This window comes from Chelonoidis abingdonii, chromosome 26 (assembly GCF_003597395.2).
Source record: "Chelonoidis abingdonii isolate Lonesome George chromosome 26, CheloAbing_2.0, whole genome shotgun sequence".
In the NCBI taxonomy this organism is placed as follows: Eukaryota; Metazoa; Chordata; order Testudines; family Testudinidae; genus Chelonoidis; species Chelonoidis abingdonii.
In genome coordinates, this window is record NC_133794.1 from 6,441,420 (window position 1) to 6,450,672 (window position 9,253).

At 55.7% G+C, this 9,253-nt stretch overlaps 1 pseudogene; it reads right to left on the reverse strand.

Moving 5' to 3' along the window:
• LOC116832444 (complement C3-like) overlaps nucleotides 1-1,082 on the reverse strand; it is a 55,967-nt pseudogene extending 54,885 nt beyond the window's left edge.
• Nucleotides 1,083-9,253: the final 8,171 nt, after the last annotated feature.

Here is a 9,253-nt window from a genome sequence, read left to right on the forward strand (position 1 = left end):
CTGCCCCATACGCCCCAGCCTGCCCCACGCGCCCCAGCCCCTAGCACTCACATGGGCACACCCTGCCCCATGCGCCCCGGCTGCCCCATACGCCCCAGCCTGCCCCATGCGCCCCAGCCCCCAGCAATCACATGGGCGCAGCCTGCCCCATTTGCCCCAGCCTGCCTCATTTGCCCCGACCTGCCCCATGCGCCCCGGCCCGCAGCACTCACATAGGTGCAGCCTGCCCCATACGCCCCAGCCTGCCCCATGCGCCCCGGCCCCCAGCACTCACATGGGCGCAGCCTGCCCCATGCGCCCTGGTCTGCCCCATGCGCCCCGGCCTGCCCCATGCGCCCCGGCCCCTAGCACTCACTTGGGCACTCCCTGCCCCATACGCCCCAGCCTGCCCCATGTGCCCTAGCCCCCTGCACTCACATGGGCGCACCCTGCCCCATGCGCCCCGGCTGCCCCATACGCCCCAGCCTGCCCCATGTGCCCCAGCCCCTAGCACTCACATGGGCGCAGCCTGTCCCATATGCCCTGGCCTGCCCCATTCGCCCCAAACTGCCCCATGCACCCTGGCCCCCAGCACTCACATGGGTGCACCCTGCCCCATGCGCCCCGACCTGCCCCATGCGCCCCAGCCCCTAGCACTCACATGGGCGCAACCTGTCCCATATGCCCTGGCCTGCCCCATTTGCCCCAAACTGCCCCATGCACCCCGGCCCCCAGCACTCACATGGGTGCACCCTGCCCCATGCGCCCTGGCTGCCCCATTCACCCCGACCTGCCCCATGCGCCCCAGCCCCCTGCACTCACATGAGCGCACCCTGCCCCATGCGTCCCGGCCTGCCCCATGCGCCCCGGCCCCCAGCACTCACATGGGTGCACCCTGCCCCATGCGCCCCGGCTGCCCCATTCACCCCGACCTGCCTCATGTGCCCCAGCCCCCTGCACTCACATGGGCGCACCCTGCCCCATGCGCCCCGACCTGCCCCATGCGCCCTGGCCCCCAGCACTCACATGGGCGCACCCTGGCCCAGGCGTGGGGCCAGCAGCAGCAGCAGAGCACCGAGGAGGTTCAGGGCCCGGGTCCCCATGCTGCGAGCCGGGGGCTGGAGTGGAGGGCAGTGCTGGGCACGGCCTCTTTATGTGGCTGAGTAAACAGGGCTGCCCTGGCCCAGGGGCAGCGAGTTAATGGCCAGCCCTGGGGGACGGACTGCCAGGAAGGCCAGAGGTTTCCGGTAAGTGCCGGGCTGGGTTGGCCTCCCTGGGCCACGGCCAGGCCCCTGGGGCTGCTTCCGGGCTGCTCCAGCAGCACCGGGGGCGAGCGGTGGGCGGGGGATGGAGCTGGGAGAGGGACATCCCCTGTCGGGGTGACTGGTGGGGAGGCTGGCTGTGTCCCCAGCTCTTGAGAGCGGGTGCTTTCCTAATGCCCCAGCACCCGGAGTCTCGTGATGGGGGGACAATCGCTGCCTCGGAGCACAGACGAAGAGGGAGAAGGTCTGAGCCCTTGTGGCTGCAGCGAGAAGCTGAAACCAGGGCCCTGGCAGGCGCTGACGCTGCGAGGCCAAGCAGCACACCCAGGGGTGGTTATTGGTAAAAAGCTCTTGGCTTTCCGGGGCCGTTTCTGAAAGCTCTGGGGTCTGCCCAGTGTGATGAAGGGGGGTGGTTGTTCTTGGTTTTAACTTGGTTTTCCAGTGGGTTGGATGCAGAGGGGGTGGGACTCAGTGTCCCCGGGGGTTACTGGTTTAACGAGGGGAGGGGAGAGGGCGTTTGTTGGGACACAGGACCGGAGAGGGAACTCGGGATCCCGGCCGAGAGCCTGGAGGATGGAGATCCCCAGCGACTGGTGACCTGGAGACCCAGCTCAGGAGTCGTAGCCGGTTCTGGCCAGTGGGGGACAATGGGCTGTGGGGAGAGGACCCCGGTGACCTGACCAGCTGGTTCCAGTCAGAGGACAGAAGAGGGGAGAGGAGGGGAGGCCCAGGCGACCCTGTTTCCCTGGAGAGAAGACAATGGACAGAGGGGGCTTGGGGCCAGTGATCTCAGAGGCCCAGCTGGGAAGCAGGGGGGGCTCGGGGCTGCGGGGAGCAGGCAGAGCCCACCTGGATGCAGGGAGACTGGGATGTGCTGGGCTGAGGGAGGCCAGGCCTGCGGCCCTGAGAGTTTCCTGTGCTGGATTCAGACGCTCAGTAAACCAAGGGGGCCCACGGAAGAGACAGACGCGCCCGGAGGTGGAGGGGTTGGACCCTCGGGACAGCCCTGAGAAGGGCTGTTGCACTGAAGGGGGTTCCCCCCAGGGACCGTGCAGGGCCAAGAGTGGGCCGGACCTGGGAGTCCATGACACCACATAATCACCCGCCCCACCTGCCCGCCAGGGCTCAATGACCCCACCCCTGGGACCGAGGAGAGGAACCCACTGTGGGTAAGAACCGAAATGCATGGAGACTCACTTCCCAGCTGGCTCGCGGGGCAGGGACCGCGGCTCCAGGAGCTCCGGAGCATGGCGGGGCCAGACTGGGGCTGGAAGGTGCTTTGTCCCCAGGTGTCCCTGGAACATCCCCAGAGCAACCACCTCCCAGGTCCTTTGGGCGCTGGAGCGGGGGCAGCACCTTGTCCCTGGTGCCTGGCCATTCCTGGCTGGCCCCATCGCCCCAGGGCACAGGGCCACTGCAGAATCACGCTTAGCTCAAGGGGGTTCAGCTTTATTGGCTAGCCAGCAAACAGGCAAAGGGGCTGCAAGCAAAGTACCCGTCCATCGTGGCGGGGAGCTGCTCCTGACTGAGCAGAGCTGTTTCCAGCCCCAGACCTAGCAGGGCTTCGTCCCGCAGGCAGAGCTGGCCAGCCTCCCACCTGGCATAAACTGGCGCAGCTGCACTGATGGAGCTGCACCCCTTCGTGCCAGTCGTGGTTCGGCCCAGAGGCTTCAGCCCCTCGTCCCAGCAGACGCTGCATTCCTGGGATCCGCACTCACCAAGTGGCCCCTGAGGAGTCATGATTTTCCTTGTTTGTTGAACTTCTACTCGAGGGCCAGGACCACAGAGGGTGGTGCCCCTGACGGAGATGGGGTGATTGGCAGCCGCCATGGCTCTGGCCTTTGATTCCTGTTCTGGCAGGATGAGGTCTTGTGGAGCCAGCAGGATTAACTGAAGGCATTGATTACATGCAAACAGGATAAAGTCCAAAGCAAAGTATATTGACTCAGTGCTTGGCAAGGGCCAGTCCCGCTGAGCTGGAAAAACAATTCTGAACCAAATTCACTGGGAGAAAGAACTGAAATGGAAAAACTGGGAACTTCTTAAGAACAATTTAGTAGATGCCCAAAAATCCACAGCCTGCCACACCGGTTAAAAAAACCAACCTGGCTTAGAGGGGATGTGAAAGTGGCTATTAAAAATCATATTTAACAAATGGAAGTAAGGGGAAGTTGATAGTAATGAAAATAAATTAGAAGCTAGGAGTGTAGGAAATTGATAAAGGAAGCAAAAAGACAGAAGGAGAACTCTATGGCCAGCAGAATAAAGGACAATAAGGAGTACTGAAAGTATATTAAGAACAAAATTAATTCTAACAGTAGTATTGGTCTAATTTAATGATTGAGTGTCATTAGAGGAGGTTTTGGAATAAATTGATAAACTAAACAGTAATAAGTCACTGGACCAGATAGTATTCACCCAAGAGTTCTGAAGGAACTCAAATGTGAAATTGTAGAAATACTAACCATAGTCTGTAATCTATCACTTAAATCAGCTTCTGTACCAAATGACTGGAGGGTAGCTAATGTGACGCCAATTTTTAAAAAGGGCTCCAGAGGTTTATCCTGGCTATTACAGGCCAGTAAGCCTGACTTAAGTACCGGGCAAACTGTTTGAAAGTATAGAAGAGAACAAAATTGTCAGACACAAAGATGAACATAATTTGCTGGGGAAGAGTCAACATGGTTTTAGTAAAGGGAAATCATGCCTCGCCAATCTACTAGAATTTTTTGAGGGGGGTCAATAAGCAGGTGGACAAGGGGGATCCAGTGGATACAGAGTATTTAGATTTTCAGAAAACCTTTGACAAGGTCCCTCAGCAAAGGCTCTTAAGCAAAGTAAGCTGTCATGGGACAGGAGGGAAGGTTCTCTTGTGGATTGGTAACTGGTTAAAAGACAGGAAACAAAGGGTAGGAATAACTGGTCAGTTTTCACAATGGAGAGAGGTAAATAGTGGTGTCCCTCAGGGGTCAGTACTGGGACTAGTCCTGTTCAACATATTCATAAATGATCTGGAAAAAGGGTAAACAGTGAGGTGACAGCTGATACAAAACTACTCAAGATAGTTAAGTCCCAGGCAGACTGTGAAGAGCTACAAAGGGAACCCACAAAACTGGGTGACTGGGCAACAAAATGGCAGATGAAATTTAATGTTGATAAATGCAAAGTAATGCACCTTGGAAAACATAATCCCAACTACACATATAAAATGATGGGGTCTAAATTAGCTGTTACCACTCAAGAAAGATCTTGGAGTCACTGTGGATAGTTCTCTGAAAACATTCACTCAATGTGCAGCGCAGTCAAAAAAGTGAACAGGATGTTGGGAACCATTAAGAAAGGGAGAGATAATAAGACAGAAAATATCATGTTGACTCTATATAAATCCATGGTGAGCCCACACCTTGAATACTGTGTGCAGATGTGACTGCCCCATCTCAAAACAGAAATATTGGAATTGGAAAAGGTTCAGAAAAGGACAATAAAAATGATTCAGGGGATGGAACAGCTTCCGTATGAAGAGAGATTAATAAGACTGGGGCTGTTCAGCTTGGAAAAGAGATGGCTAAGGGGGGAGATGATTGAGGTCTACAAAATCATGAGTGGTGTGGAGAAAGTGAATAGGGAAGTGTTATTTACTCCTTCTCATAACACAAGAACTAGGGGTCACCAAATGAAATTAATGGGCAGCAGGTTTAAAACAAACAAAAGGAAGTATTTCTTCACACAGAGCACAGTCAACCTGTGGAACTCCTTGCCAGAGGATGTTGTGAAGGCCAAGACTATAACAGGGTTCAAAAAGGAACTAGGTAAGTTCACAGAGGATAGGTCCATCAGTGGCTATTAGCCAGGATGGGCAGAGATGAGGTCCAGCCTCTGTTTGCAGCAGCTGGGAATGGACAACAGGGGCTGGGTTACTTGCTGATTCCCTGTTCCGGTCACTCCCTCTGGGGCACCTGGCCCTGGCCCCTGTTGGCAGACAGGACACTGCGCTGGATGGACCCTGGGTCTGACCCAGTCTGATGTTCCTCGATGGAAATGGCAGGATTCACTCCTGGGAAATTCTCCGCTACTGCACACGCGCATAATTAATAAGCTTCTGCCAAACGTAGCCGCAGTTCTGCCTTTTCCCCACCAGAGGGCGCTCTGGCACTAGAACACAGCAGCAGCTCTCAGCCAGCGGGTCAGGTCAGGACAAGGAGACGGGGGGGGGGGCTCTGGGGAGACAGCAGTGTGGGGTGCAGGGCATGGGTCACATAGGGGCTCATAAGGGCTTGTGGGGGAGGATGAACTGGGGCAGGGGCTGAATGGGAGTGGAGGCGCAGGGCCAAGGGGGGAGGGAGGTGCAGAGAAACATAAGGCTGGGAGGAGAGGAAACAGGGACAGGGGGTGGCTGGGTGGGGGCTCAGAGACACATGGGGATGGGCAGACGTGCCTGACTGAATGGGAGAGGCTGGGGTCAGCCAGGGTCTGCATGCAGGAAGCTCCCTAACAATCTCCCCTTCCCCAAAAACCTGTTCCAGACTTTTCCCATCCGCACCCAACAACCCTCCAGGTTGACAGCCAGGCTCCTTCCCTCTCCCTCAGCCCCTCTGTTACCCCTGACTCGCCCCAGCCTTTCCCCTGCTTCGGAGGGGGGCGAGAAATACAGTTCTGGATGGTAGTTTCAATGACTGATTACTTAGTTCTGTATTAACATGTGTAGCAAGGAATCTATTTGTCAAAAAACATTTCCTGATCTTTTTTTGTTGTCTGTACTGTTACAGCCAGACTTGCTGGCAGATATTTTCAAATCAATGACCAAAAATAATTGAAACTGGTGTGATTATAATGTGTTATTTTGACAAATAAAATATGCAGAATTTTGCAGAATTTTAAAATACCGTGTGCAGAATTTTTCATTTTTTTGGTGCAGAATTCCACCAGGAGTAAACTGTCAATAATAATGCAGAAAAGGCAGAAGTGTTCACTAAATACTTCTGTTCTATAGCTGGAAAAAAGCCAGATGATATAGTCATATCATATGATAAACCACTTCCCATTCCAAGAGCAACTCAAGAGGATGTTAAACACCAGCTACTAACATCCGACATTTTAAAATCAGCAGATCAAGATAACTTGCATCCAAGAGTTTTCAAAGAGTTGGCTGAGGAGGCCACTGGATCATTAACGTTGATTTTCAATAAGTCCTGGAGCACTGGGGCAGTTCCAGAAGACTGAAAGGAAGGGAATGTTGGGCCAACGGTTAGCAACTGTAAACAGGATAATCAGGATACTTATAGGCATGTCAGCCTGACATTGATCCTGGGCAAAATTATAGCGCGGCTGATCTGGGACTGGATTAATAAAGAATTAATGAACATGGGGTTATGGAAAATAGATCCTGGCAAACTGACTTGATGCCTTTTTTGATTCGATTACAGGTTTGGCTGATAAAGGTAACACACGTTTGACTTGCTATCGCACGGCATTTTGACCAATATAAAATGAACATGACCCACATGAACGGGATTACAGACTGACTAACGGAAAACTCTCTAAAGGTAACTAAATGGGGGATCGTCAGCCAGTGTGTGTGTCCAGGGGGGTCCCACAGGGCCCTATGCTATTTAACAGCTGTATAATGACCTGAAAGAAAACAAAAAATCACTAATCGAGTTTGCAGAACACATAAAAATGGACATGTGGTAAATACAGGGGGGAGGACCGGTACTGATCCACAGCGATCCAGACCGGTCACCGATAAACATGGATCCGGACCGGTAACTGATCCACAGCGATCTAGACCGGTCATCGATAAACATGGATCCGGACCGGTCACCGATCCACAGCGATCCGGACTGGTCACCGATAAACATGGATCCGGACCGGTCACTGATCCACAGCTATCCAGACTGGTCACTGACATGCAGCGATCCGGACCGGTCACCGATACAGTGATCCGGACCGATCACTGATAAACATGGATCCGGACTGGTCACCAATCCACAGCGATCTGGACCAGTCACCGATACAGAGTGATCTGGTCCCATCACCGATCCACAGCGATCCGGACCGGTCACCGATCCACAGCGATCCGGACCGGTCACCGATAAACATGGATCTGGACCCGTCACCGATCCACAGCGATCCGGACCAGTCACCGATACAGAGTGATCTGGACCCGTCACCGATCCACAGTGATCCGGACCAGTCACCGATACAGAGTGATCTGGTCCCATCACCGATCCACAGCGATCCGGACCGGTCACCGATCCACAGCGATCCGGACCGGTCACCGATAAACATGGATCTGGACCCGTCACCGATCCACAGTGATCCGGACCAGTCACCGATACAGAGTGATCTGGACCCGTCACCGATCCACAGTGATCCGGACCAGTCACCGATACAGAGTGATCTGGACCCGTCACCGATCCACAGTGATCCGGACCAGTCACCGATACAGAGTGATCTGGACCCGTCACCGATCCACAGTGATCCGGACCAGTCACCGATACAGAGTGATCTGGACCCGTCACCGATCCACAGTGATCCGGACCAGTCACCGATACAGAGTGATCTGGACCCGTCACCGATCCACAGTGATCCGGACCAGTCACCGATACAGAGTGATCTGGACCCGTCACCGATCCACAGTGATCCGGACCAGTCACCGATACAGAGTGATCTGGACCCGTCACCGATCCACAGTGATCCGGACCAGTCACCGATACAGAGTGATCTGGACCCGTCACCGATCCACAGTGATCCGGACCAGTCACCGATACAGAGTGATCTGGACCCGTCACCGATCCACAGTGATCCGGACCAGTCACCGATACAGAGTGATCTGGACCCGTCACCGATCCACAGTGATCCGGACCAGTCACCGATACAGAGTGATCTGGACCCGTCACCGATCCACAGCGATCCGGACCGGTCACCGATACAGAGTGATCTGGACCCGTCACCGATCCACAGTGATCCGGACCAGTCACCGATACAGAGTGATCTGGACCCGTCACCGATCCACAGCGATCTGGACCGCTTGCGAAGTGCAAGAAAATGACAGGTGTTTTAATGCAGCTAAATGGAAATGTCGACATCCAGGGGCAAAGCGTGCAGGCCAGTCTTACAGGCTGGGGGCTGTATCGCGGAGCACGGACTCTGAAAACCACGGTGGAGAATCAGCTGAACACGAGCTGCCCATGTGACGCTGGGGACAAACCGGGTAAGAGATCCTGGGGTGCGTGACCAGGGCAATGTTGGGTAGGAGCCGAGAGGCCATTTTCCCTCTGGATTTGGCACTGGGGCGACTGCTGCTGGAATCCTGTGCCTGGTTCTGGGACCGATAAGGCCAGAAGGAGGCTCAGAGAAGAGCCATGAGAAGGATTCCAGGGTTAGAAACCTGCCTTGGAGGGACAGACTCCACATGCTCAGCAGATGGTGCAGGGGGCCTGGTCCCAGGCTGGAGGTACCTACGTGGGGACCAGAGATTTAATACCCGGCTCCCCACTCCAGCAGCCTGCGGTCGAGCAGCTGGAAGTGGAGGCTAGAGAATTTCAGCCGGAAATAAAGGGCGCACTGCGAGCGGCAAAGGGAAGCCGCCGGTGGAACGGAGTTCGGGATGATTCTCCACCCTGGCGATGCGGGGGACGCGTGCGGGAGGTGGGCGGTGGCTCAGGCCGGGGCGACCCTGCGGTGGAAGCACTGGCAGGTCAGGCAGCGCAGGGCCCGCATGCTGAGGCGGAAGACAGCACCGTAGTTGAAGAGTAGGTTGTGGTACGTGCGCACGGACAGCTCCCCCGAGGGGTCAGCGAACTTCAGCGCCGTCAGCGGCGTATACAGCGGGTTGGTGAGCGTGCGGAAGGGGGGGCAAGCCGCACCGATCACCTGCACCACGGCCTGTTGGGAGAGAGGGGTCAGCGCCCCGTCCGCCTGTCCGTCCGCCGGGCTCGCTCGCCCCGTCCGCCTGTCCGTCCACTTGGCTCGCTCGCCCTGTCCACCTGTCCGTCTGTCTGTCCGCATGG